Source organism: Idiotropiscis lumnitzeri, chromosome 16 (assembly GCF_059441095.1).
Source record: "Idiotropiscis lumnitzeri isolate Australia: NSW breed Sydney's pygmy pipehorse chromosome 16, RoL_Ilum_1.0, whole genome shotgun sequence".
Taxonomy (NCBI): domain Eukaryota; kingdom Metazoa; phylum Chordata; class Actinopteri; order Syngnathiformes; family Syngnathidae; genus Idiotropiscis; species Idiotropiscis lumnitzeri.
In genome coordinates, this window is record NC_142406.1 from 647,501 (window position 1) to 660,000 (window position 12,500).

A 12,500-nucleotide genomic window follows, 5' to 3' on the forward strand; every position below is an offset into this window, starting at 1 on the left:
AATTCCCCCGGAGCTCCGTGCCTGAGGGCGGGCTGTGAGCCGCGCCGCGTCCGCCAACAGCCTTCCATGGTCGGACACCATTGTTCGCAAGTTGCCCGCTGGAATGGGCACATAGAAGAAATTTCGAGGATAACATCCACCAGAGCGCCAGGGCGGCCGTTATTGCAGTATGCGTCCGCCTGGCAGCTCTCTTCCGCGGGAACCATTGGGCAATTTCTTTCACGGAGGTGGACATAGAAGAATTTTTGTTACTAAAAACGTGGTTCCTAAAAATGTGCCCCAGGTGTTTTGGAAAACCCGGGTAAACCTGGGAAGTAGGCAAATGACCCTCTGACTAGGGGGGAACAACGTTTGCCTACTGCAGCGCCCCTAATGCAATTCGGCGGAACTGCAACGCCCCTGGTCACCTAAACGCTACCCCTGGTCGCCTAAACGCTACCCCTGGTCGCCTAAACCTCACCCCTGGTCGCCTAAACCTCACCCCTGGTCGCCTAAAAGTCACCCCTGGTCGCCTAAATTGTCAACCCCTGGTCACCTAAATTGTCAACCCCTGGTCGCCTAAAGGGGACTTAGAAGAAATGAGGGGGCAAATTCCCCCGGAGCTCCGTGCCTGAGGGCGGGCTGTGAGCCGCGCCGCGTCCGCCAACAGCCTTCAGTGGTCGGATACAATGTTTGAAAGGTCCCCGCTGGAAAGGGGACTTAGAAGAAATGAGGCAAATTTCCCCGGAGCTCCGTGCCTGAGGGCGGGCTGTGAGCCGCGCCGCGCCCGCCAACAGCCTTCAGTGGTCGGATACAATGTTTGAAAGGTCCCCGCTGGAAAGGGGACTTAGAAGAAATGAGGCAAATTTCCCCGGAGCTCCGTGCCTGAGGGCGGGCTGTGAGCCGCGCCGCGTCCGCCAACAGCCTTCAGTGGTCGGATACAATGTTTGAAAGTTCCCCGCTGGAAAGGGGACTTAGAAGAAATGAGGGGAAAATTCCCCCGGAGCTCCGTGCCCGAGGGCCGGCTGTGAGCCGCGCCGCGTCCGCCAACAGCCTTCAGTGGTCGGATACAATGTTTCAAAGTTCCCCGCTGGAAAGGGGACTTAGAAGAAATGAGGCAAATTCACCCGGAGCTCCGTGCCCGAGGGCCGGCTATGAGCCGCGCCGTGCCCGCCAACAGCCTTCCACGGTCGGATACAATGTTTCAAAGTTCCCCGCTGGAAAAGGGACTTAGAAGAATTGAGTAAAATTCACCCGGAGCTCCGTGCCCGAGGGCCGGCTATGAGCCGCGCCGTGCCCGCCAACAGCCTTCCACGGTCGGATACAATGTTTCAAAGTTCCCCGCTGGAAAGGGGACTTAGAAGAAATTTGTAAAATTCACCCGGAGCTCCGTGCCCGAGGGCCGGCTATGAGCCGCGCCGCGCCCGCCAACAGCCTTCCTTTGGTCGGATACAATGTTTCAAAGTTCCCCGCTGGAAAGGGGACTTAGAAGAAATTTGTAAAATTCACCCGGAGCTCCGTGCCCGAGGGCCGGCTATGAGCCGCGCCGTGCCCGCCAACAGCCTTCCACGGTCGGATACAATGTTTCAAAGTTCCCCGCTGGAAAGGGGACTTAGAAGAATTGAGTAAAATTCACCCGGAGCTCCGTGCCCGAGGGCCGGCTATGAGCCGCGCCGTGCCCGCCAACAGCCTTCCACGGTCGGATACAATGTTTCAAAGTTCCCCGCTGGAAAGGGGACTTAGAAGAAATTTGTAAAATTCACCCGGAGCTCCGTGCCCGAGGGCCGGCTATGAGCCGCGCCGCGCCCGCCAACAGCCTTCCTTTGGTCGGATACAATGTTTCAAAGTTCCCCGCTGGAAAAGGGACTTAGAAGAAATTTGTAAAATTCACCCGGAGCTCCGTGCCTGAGGGCCGGCTATGAGCCGCGCCGTGCCCGCCAACAGCCTTCCACGGTCGGATACAATGTTTCAAAGTTCCCCGCTGGAAAGGGGACTTAGAAGAAATTTGTGAAAATTCACCCGGAGCTCCGTGCCCGAGGGCCGGCTATGAGCCGCGCCGTGCCCGCCAACAGCCTTCCACGGTCGGATACAATGTTTCAAAGTTCCCCGCTGGAAAGGGGACTTAGAAGAAATTTGTGAAAATTCACCCGGAGCTCCGTGCCTGAGGGCCGGCTATGAGCCGCGCCGTGCCCGCCAACAGCCTTCCACGGTCGGATACAATGTTTCAAAGTTCCCCGCTGGAAAGGGGACTTAGAAGAAATTTGTGAAAATTCACCCGGAGCTCCGTGCCTGAGGGCCGGCTATGAGCCGCGCCGTGCCCGCCAACAGCCTTCCACGGTCGGATACAATGTTTCAAAGTTCCCCGCTGGAAAGGGGACTTAGAAGAAATTTGTAAAATTCACCCGGAGCTCCGTGCCTGAGGGCCGGCTATGAGCCGCGCCGTGCCCGCCAACAGCCTTCCACGGTCGGATACAATGTTTCAAAGTTCCCCGCTGGAAAGGGGACTTAGAAGAAATTTGTGAAAATTCACCCGGAGCTCCGTGCCTGAGGGCCGGCTATGAGCCGCGCCGTGCCCGCCAACAGCCTTCCACGGTCGGATACAATGTTTCAAAGTTCCCCGCTGGAAAGGGGACTTAGAAGAAATTTGTAAAAATTCACCCGGAGCTCCGTGCCTGAGGGCCGGCTATGAGCCGCGCCGTGCCCGCCAACAGCCTTCCACGGTCGGATACAATGTTTCAAAGTTCCCCGCTGGAAAGGGGACTTAGAAGAAATTTGTGAAAATTCACCCGGAGCTCCGTGCCTGAGGGCCGGCTATGAGCCGCGCCGTGCCCGCCAACAGCCTTCCACGGTCGGATACAATGTTTCAAAGTTCCCCGCTGGAAAGGGGACTTAGAAGAAATTTGTAAAATTCACCCGGAGCTCTGTGCCTGAGGGCCGGCTATGAGCCGCGCCGCGCCCGCCAACAGCCTTCCACGGTCGGATACAATGTTTCAAAGTTCCCCGCTGGAAAGGGGACTTAGAAGAAATTTGTAAAAATTCACCCGGAGCTCCGTGCCCGAGGGCCGGCTATGAGCCGCGCCGTGCCCGCCAACAGCCTTCCACGGTCGGATACAATGTTTCAAAGTTCCCCGCTGGAAAGGGGACTTAGAAGAAATTTGTAAAATTCCCCCGGAGCTCCGTGCCCGAGGGCCGGCTATGAGCCGCGCCATGCCCGCCAACAGCCTTCCACGGTCGGATACAATGTTTCAAAGTTCCCCGCTGGAAAGGGGACTTAGAAGAATTGAGTAAAATTCACCCGGAGCTCCGTGCCTGAGGGCCGGCTATGAGCCGCGCCGTGCCCGCCAACAGCCTTCCACGGTCGGATACAATGTTTCAAAGTTCCCCGCTGGAAAGGGGACTTAGAAGAAATTTGTAAAAATTCACCCGGAGCTCCGTGCCCGAGGGCCGGCTATGAGCCGCGCCGTGCCCGCCAACAGCCTTCCACGGTCGGATACAATGTTTCAAAGTTCCCCGCTGGAAAGGGGACTTAGAAGAATTGAGTAAAATTCACCCGGAGCTCCGTGCCTGAGGGCCGGCTATGAGCCGCGCCGTGCCCGCCAACAGCCTTCCACGGTCGGATACAATGTTTCAAAGTTCCCCGCTGGAAAGGGGACTTAGAAGAATTGAGTAAAATTCACCCGGAGCTCCGTGCCTGAGGGCCGGCTATGAGCCGCGCCGTGCCCGCCAACAGCCTTCCACGGTCGGATACAATGTTTCAAAGTTCCCCGCTGGAAAGGGGACTTAGAAGAAATTTGTAAAAATTCACCCGGAGCTCCGTGCCCGAGGGCCGGCTATGAGCCGCGCCGTGCCCGCCAACAGCCTTCCACGGTCGGATAAAATGTTTCAAAGTTCCCCGCTGGAAAGGGGACTTAGAAGAAATTAGGCAACTTTCCCCGGAGCTCCATGCCTGAGTGCGGGCTGTTTGCCGCGCCGTGCCCGCCAACAGCCTTCAGTGGTCGGATACAATGTTTCAAAGTTCCCCGCTGGAAAGGGGACTTAGAAGAAATTATGAATATTTTTGTTTCTAAAAACGTGATCCCTGAAAATGTGCCCCAGGTGTTTTGGAAAACCCGGGTAAACCTGGGAAGTAGGCAAATGACCCTCTGACTAGGGGGGATGAACGTTTGCCTACTGCAGCGCCCCTAATGCAATTCGGCGGAACTGCAACGCCCCTGGTCGCCTAACTGACCCCTCGTGTGTGGGGATCAACGTTTGCCTACTAGGGCGTCCTCCGGTGGCCTCTCGGCAGTACTGCAGGCCCATTGAAATGAATGGGGGAATTTTATACGTTTTTGCCTTTTTTTTCCCCCTCGTTCTTTTTGTATTTATTCATTTATTTCAACTTTTACCGACTCAACCGCCCTCCGGCGTGCCCTCGGCGGTCCCGCAAGCCCAATTCGGCCGAGCCCATTGAAATGAATGGGGGAATTTTATACGTTTTTGCCTTTTTTTTCCCCCCCTCGTTCTTTTTGTATTTATTCATTTATTTCAACTTTTACCGACTCAACCGCCCTCCGGCGTGCCCTCGGCGGTCCCGCAAGCCCAAATCGGCCGAGCCCATTGAAATGAATGGGGGAATTTTATACGTTTTTGCCTTTTTTTCCCCCCCTCGTTCTTTTTGTATTTATTCATTTATTTCAACTTTTACCGACTCAACCGCCCTCCGGCGTGCCCTCGGCGGTCCCGCAAGCCCAAATCGGCCGAGCCCATTGAAATGAATGGGGGGATTTTCTACGTTTTTGCCTTTTTTCCCCCACTCGTCCTTTTTGTATTTATTTACTTATTTCAACCTTTACCGACTTAGGGGCCGCTTTGCACCGTCTGTGCCCGGGGAAGGTGCTCATATTCGGCTTCACTGTCAGGCAGCATGCACTCCTCCTCCGGAGCTTCCATTTGGGCAAACTTAGGGGCCGCTTGGCACCGCCCGTGCCCGGAGAAGGTGCTCATATTCGGGCCAAGTGTGACACACGCCCGCAATCCTCCTCCGGAGCTTCCATTTGGGCAAACTTAGGGGCCACTTGGCACCGCCTGTGCCCGGGGAAGGTGCTCATATTCGGCTTCACTGTCAGGCAGCATGCACTCCTCCTCCGGAGCTTCCATTTGGGCAAACTTAGGGGCCGCTTGGCACCGTCTGTGCCCGGGGTAGGTGCTCCTATTCGGGCCAAGTGTGACACACGCCCGCACTCCTCCTCCGGAGCTTCCATTTGGGCAAACTTAGGGGCCGCTTGGCACCGTCTGTGCCCGGGGAAGGTGCTGCTATTCGGCTTCACTGTCACACAGCATGCACTCCTCCTCCGGAGCTTCCATAAGGGCAAACTTAGGGGCCGCTTGGCACCGTCTGTGCCCGGGGAAGGTGCTCCTATTCGGCTTCACTGTCACACAGCATGCACTCCTCCTCCGGAGCTTCCATTAGGGCAAACTTAGGGGCCGCTTGGCACCGCCTGTGCCCGGGGAAGGTGCTCATATTCGGCTTCACTGTCAGGCAGCATGCACTCCTCCTCCGGAGCTTCCATTAGGGTAGACTTAGGGGCCGCTTGGCACGGCCTGTGCCCGGGGAAGGTGCTCCTATTCGGCTTCACTGTCACACAGCATGCACTCCTCCTCCGGAGCTTCCATTTGGGCAAACTTAGGGGCCGCTTGGCACCGCCTGTGCCCGGGGAAGGTGCTCATATTCGGCTTCACTGTCAGGCAGCAAGCACTCCTCCTCCGGAGCTTACATTTGGGCAAACTTAGGGGCCGCTTGGCACCGTCTGTGCCCGGGCAAGGTGCTCCTATTCGGGCCAAGTGTGACACACGCCCGCCCTCCTCCTCCGGAGCTTCCATGAGGGCAAACTTAGGGGCCGCTTGGCACCGCCCGTGCCCGGGGAAGGTGCTCATATTCGGGCCAAGTGTGACACACGCTCGCCCTCCTCCTCCGGAGCTTCCATTTGGGCAAACTTAGAGGCCGCTTGGGACCGTCTGTGCCCGGGGAAGGTGCTCCTATTCGGGCCAAGTGTGACACACGCCCGCCCTCCTCCTCCGGAGCTTCCATGAGGGTAGACTTAAGGGCCGCTTGGCACCTCCCGTGCCCGGGGAAGGTGCTCCTATTCGGCTTCACTGTCACACAGCATGCACTCCTCCTCCGGAGCTTCCATAAGGGCAAACTTAGGGGCCGCTTGGCACCGTCTGTGCCCGGGGAAGGTGCTCCTATTCGGCTTCACTGTCACACAGCATGCACTCCTCCTCCGGAGCTTCCATAAGGGCAAACTTAGGGGCCGCTTGGCACCGTCTGTGCCCGGGGAAGGTGCTCCTATTCGGGCCAAGTGTGACACACGCCCGCCCTCCTCCTCCGGAGATTCCATGAGGGTAGACTTAGGGGCCGCTTGGCACCTCCCGTGCCCGGGGAAGGTGTCATGACCCGTGTCTGCCACGTCAGTGTTTTTGTTAATATTTTCTTCCCTCCTTCCTGCCATGTGCCTTTTGTTATTGTTTTCATCACCTCCCTGCCATGTGCCTTTGTTATTGTTTTCGTTCTCACCAGCTACGCACCTGTTCCTAGCCATCATCACGCACCTGTTCCTAGTCATCATCACGCACCTGCTTCCCATCTGCTCCCCTAAGTACCCGGACTATTTAAACCTTCCAGACCGACAACGCAGTGTCGGGTCATTACCCTGTTTGCCTCCTGTTGCCACGTCACCTCGGACTCTCACGACTTGCGCTTCGCTCCCGTTGCTGTACTTGTCTTCGTTCCCTGTCCGCCTGGCTCGTTCCCGTCTCGTGTTTGGTCCTTGTCATCGTCCAGTTAGTCTCGTTCAGTTGCCTGTGTTGTTTCTTTGCCCACGCCCCGTTGTTCGTCCCCACCAAGCTCCACAATAAATCTCCTTAAAGCTTCACCTACCCCTGCTTCCTCGCTTCTTGGGTCCACCTCCTCATCGCCGCAAGGCGACTCCTGACAGAATGACCCGACCTCGAAAAAAGGACCCAGCGAGGGGCTCGCGGCGGCGTCATGGACACCGCCGCACGGACCCCCCCCACCAACCCGCCGATCAGCTCAGCGCCACGTCTGCCACGCTACCCGCTTCCCCAGATTACGAGGACTTGTTCGAAAAGACCGCCTACCTTTTGGACTCCCGCCGCGCTGAGTTGGGCGCACGACTGGCCCAGATAGCGGAGCAGGTGGCCTCGATCGCGGAGAAGGGCGCCGCCGCGGTACCACCCCGGGAGACTATCATGGAGCTGACAGCTCAGATGGTGGAGCTGGAGGTCAAGATGGTGGAGAGCATGAGGCTGGCACAGCTGGCCGACCGACAGCTGGCTGAAAGGCGTCCCGCCTCCACGTCATCTGCCGCAACCCACGTCGCCTCCACGTCCGTAGCAGCAACCCACGTCGCCTCCACGTCAGCTGCAGCAACCCATGCAGCCCCCACGTCAGCTGCACCGACCGTGCAGCCTCCGGTGCCTGCCCCTCACCAGCCTGCCGACCAGCCCCGTACCTCGTCTTCCTTTCACGGTAACGCCCTCGTCTTCCTTCCCGACCTTCCTCCACACTGTACCATTGATTCCGATTACGACGACAATTTTGATCACCAGGCCAATTCACCCACTCACGCTTTAGTTGATAATGATTTAGCAGATGATTCTGAGCATTATGCCCCGCACGTTTTTGTCGACTCGGATCACGAGTACGATGCAGACCACATCTACGCCTTGTTAGACGCTCAGCGCCACCCGGACACAGTTAGTACCAGTCACTTTTTCCCCCCCGAACCATTCCTGACACCTTTTTCGTTTGAGTCTTCCAAGACCACCTCCCAATCCACCTCGCGCACTTCACGTCCCAAATCACGTAGATCACGGCCACGTCGTTCCCCTCGTTCACCATCGGTTTTAGCACCTGCTCACGTTCCCCTGGCACCCCCTAGCTCGCGTGTTCCCCATTCCCCTGATTCCCTATGGCGGCAGGCTGATAGGGATCAGGGCCCCCGGTTCGGCTGTGCCCGGACCGACTGCTGCATCCGGCCCTCTGTCGCCCCCCCGCCAGCTACTGAGCTTTGTCCCGGCTCCTCTCCAGCCGCAGCGTCCCATCCCGGCTCTCTGCCAGCTGCTGAGCCCCGTCTCAGCTCCCCGCTAGCTGCTGAGCCCCGTTCCGGTTCCTCCCCAGCTGCTGAGCCCCTTTTCGGCTCCCCGCCAGCTGCTGAGTCCCGTCCCGGCTCCTTGCCAGCCGCAGCGTCCCGTCCGGGCTCCCTGTCAGCTGCTGAGCCCCGTCTCAGCTCCCCGCTAGCTGCTGAGCCCCGTTCCGGCTCCTCCCCAGCTGCTGAGCCCCTTCCCGGCTCCCCGCCAGCTGCTGAGCCCCTTCCCGGCTCCCCGCCAGCTGCTGAGCCCCTTCCCGGCTCCCCGCCAGCTGCCGAGCCCCGTTCCGGTTCCCCGCCAGCAGATGAGTCCCGTTCCGGCTCCCCGCCAGATGATAAGCCCCGTCCCGGTTCCCCCCGAGCTGCTGGGGCCTGTTCTGGCCTCCCGAGAGCTGCTGACCCCCGCTCCGGCGCCTCGCCAGCGCTTCAAGTTCCTGTTCCGGCGGAGCACGTCCTGCGTCCGCCACAAGTCCCTGTTCCGGCGGAGCACGCCCTGCGTCCGCCACCAGTCCCTGTTCCGGCGGAGCACGCCATGCGTCCGCCACAAGTCCCAGTTCTGGCGGAGCACGTTCGGCGTCCGCCACAAGTCCCTGGTCCGGCGGAGCACGTCCTGCGTCCGCCACCAGTCCCTGTTCCGGCGGAGCACGCCATGCGTCCGCCACAAGTCCCTGTTCCGGCGGAGCACGTCCTGCGTCCGCCACAAGTCCCTATCCCGGCGGAGCACGCCCTGTGTCCGCCATCAGTCCCTGTTCCGGCGGAGCACGCCCTGCGTCCGCCACCAGTCCCTGTTCCGGCGGAGCACGCCATGCGTCCGCCACAAGTCCCAGTTCTGGCGGAGCACGTTCGGCGTCCGCCACAAGTCCCTGGTCCGGCGGAGCACGCCCTGCGTCCGCCACCAGTCCCTGTTCCGGCGGAGCACGTCCTGCGTCCGCCACAAGTCCCTGTTCCGGCGGAGCACGTCCTGCGTCCGCCTCAAGTCCCTATCCCGGCGGAGCACGCCCTGTGTCCGCCATCAGTCCCTGTTCCTGCGGAGCACGCCATGCGTCCGCCACAAGTCCCTGTTCTGGCGGAGCACGTTCTGTGTCCGCCACAAGTCCCTGTTCTGGCGGAGCACGCCCTGTGTCCGCCATCAGTCCCTGTTCCGGCGGAGCACGTCCTGCGTCCGCCGCAAGTCCCTGTTCCGGCGGAGCACTCCATGCGTCCGCCCCAAGTCCCTGTTCCGGCGGAGCACGCCATGCCTCCGCCACAAGTCCCTGTTCTGGCGGAGCACGTCCTGCGTCCGCCACAAGTCCCTGTTCCGGCGGAGCACGCCATGCGTCCGCCACAAGTCCCTATCCCGGCGGAGCACGTTCTGCGTCCGCCCCCAGTCCCTGTTCCGGCGGAGCACGCCTTGCGTCCGTCACAAGTCCCTGTCGCGGCGGAGCACGCCCTGCGTCCGCTACCAGTCCCGGTCCCCGCTGCGCCCGGCCCGCCGCGGCTCCAAGTCCCGTTCTCGGCGGCGTCCGATGAACCGCCGTCGCCTCTCGCCTCTGGCCCTGCGGTGCCAGATGAACCACCGCCACTTCTCGCCTCCGTGTCGGCGGCGTCCGACGATCCACTACCGCTCCAGATTCCTGCCTCAGCGGTGGACGATGACCAGCCGCCGCCTGCCGCCCTTGCCTCGGCGGCATCCGACGAACCGCCGCCGCTCCACGTTCCTGTCTCAGCGGGGTTGGAGGACCAGCCGCCGTGCCACGTTCCGGTCTCGGCGGGGTTCGAGGACCAGCCGCCGCTCCACGTTCCTGTCCCGGCGGGGTGCGATGACCTGCCGCCGCTCCACGTTCCTGTCTCAGCGGGGTTGGAGGACCAGCCGCCGCTCCACGTTCCTGTCTCGGCGGGGTTGGAGGACCAGCCGCCGGGCCACGTTCCGGTCTCGGCGGGGTTCGAGGACCAGCTGCCGCTCCACGTTCCTGTCTCGGCGGGGTTCGAGGACCAGCCGCCGCTCCACGTTCCTGTCCCGCGGGCACTCGACGATCATCCGCCGCTCCAAGTTCCCGTCCCGCCGGCGTTGGACGACCAGCCGCCGCTCCACGTTCCGGTCTCGGGTGCGCCCGGACGTCCGCCTGAGTGTTCACGGGTGGACTTGTTGATCGGGCCTCCCGGACGCCCGCCTGAATGGCCCCGTCGGGACTCGCTGGTCTGGCCCCCTGGACATCCGCCAGACTGGCCTAGTTCGCGGGCCTTGGTCCCGCCTCCCGGACGTCCGCCCGAATGGCCCCGTCGGGGCTCGCTGGTCTGGCCCCCTGGACATCCGCCAGACCGGCCTAGTTCGCGGGCCTTGGTCCCACCTACCGGCCCCCTTCCGCCCACCCTCGTTCTTGGACTTGGTTTCATTTTTGACTGTTTTCGTTTGGGACGTCTGGAAGCCGTCCCTTGAGGGGGGGGTACTGTCATGACCCGTGTCTGCCACGTCAGTGTTTTTGTTAATATTTTCTTCCCTCCTTCCTGCCATGTGCCTTTTGTTATTGTTTTCATCACCTCCCTGCCATGTGCCTTTGTTATTGTTTTCGTTCTCACCAGCTACGCACCTGTTCCTAGCCATCATCACGCACCTGTTCCTAGTCATCATCACGCACCTGCTTCCCATCTGCTCCCCTAAGTACCCGGACTATTTAAACCTTCCAGACCGACAACGCAGTGTCGGGTCATTACCCTGTTTGCCTCCTGTTGCCACGTCACCTCGGACTCTCACGACTTGCGCTTCGCTCCCGTTGCTGTACTTGTCTTCGTTCCCTGTCCGCCTGGCTCGTTCCCGTCTCGTGTTTGGTCCTTGTCATCGTCCAGTTAGTCTCGTTCAGTTGCCTGTGTTGTTTCTTTGCCCACGCCCCGTTGTTCGTCCCCACCAAGCTCCACAATAAATCTCCTTAAAGCTTCACCTACCCCTGCTTCCTCGCTTCTTGGGTCCACCTCCTCATCGCCGCAAGGCGACTCCTGACAGAAGGTGCTCCTATTCGGGCTAAGTGTGACACACGCCCGCACTCCTCCTCCGGAGCTTCCATTAGGGCAAACTTAGGGGCCGCTTGGCACCGTCTGTGCCCGGGGAAGGTGCTCCTATTCGGCTTCACTGTCACACAGCATGCACTCCTCCTCCGGAGCTTCCATAAGGGCAAACTTAGGGGCCGCTTGGCACCGTCTGTGCCCGGGGAAGGTGCTCCTATTCGGCTTCACTGTCACACAGCATGCACTCCTCCTCCGGAGCTTCCATTAGGGCAAACTTAGGGGCCGCTTGGCACCTCCCGTGCCCGGGGAAGGTGCTCGTATTCGGGCCAAGTGTGACACACGCCCGCCCTCCTCCTCCGGAGCTTCCATGAGGGTAGACTTAGGGGCCGCTTGGCACCTCCCGTGCCCGGGGAAGGTGCTCATATTCGGGCTAAGTGTGACAGACGCCGGCCTATTACCCCCGGAGCGATGGAGCTGGGGGGCGCTCGCTCCCCGCCCGTGCCCGGGGAAGGTGCTCCTCTCCGGGCTAAGTGTGGCAGACGCCGGCCTATTACCCCCGGAGCGATGGAGCTGGGGGCGCTCGCTCCCCGCCCGTGCCCGGGGAAGGTGCTCCTCTCCGGGCTAAGTGTGGCAGACGCCGGCCTATTACCCCCGGAGCGATGGAGCTGGGGGCGCTCGCTCCCCGCCCGTGCCCGGGGAAGGTGCTCCTCTCCGGCCTAAGTGTGGCAGACGCCGGCCTATTACCCCCGGAGCGATGGAGCTGGGGGCGCTCGCTCCCCGCCCGTGCCCGGGGAAGGTGCTCCTCTCCGGCCTAAGTGTGGCAGACGCCGGCCTATTACCCCCGGAGCGATGGAGCTGGGGGTGGGCGCTCGCTCCCTGCCTGTGCCCGGGGAAGGTGCTCCTCTCCAGCCCCAGGTCGCCTAACCCCCTTACCCCTGGTCACCTAAACCCCTTACCCCTGGTCGCCTAAACGTCTCACCCCTGGTCGCCTAAACCCCTTACCCCTGGTCACCTAAACCCCTTACCCCTGGTCGCCTAAGTGGCCCACCCCTGGTCACCTAAACGTCCCACCCCTGGTCACCTAAACATCCCACCCCTGGTCGCCTAAACCCCTTACCCCTGGTCACCTAAACGGCCCACCCCTGGTCGCCTAAGTGGCCCACCCCTGGTCGCCTAAGTGGCCCACCCCTGGTCGCCTAAACCTGCCGCCCCTGGTCACCTAAGTGGCCCACCCCTGGTCGCCTAAACCTGCCGCCCCTGGTCACCTAAGTGGCCCACCCCTGGTCGCCTAAGTGGCCCACCCCTGGTCGCCTAAGTGGCCCACCCCTGGTCGCCTAAGTGGCCCACCCCTGGTCGCCTAAGTGGCCCACCCCTGGTCACCTAAACGTCCAA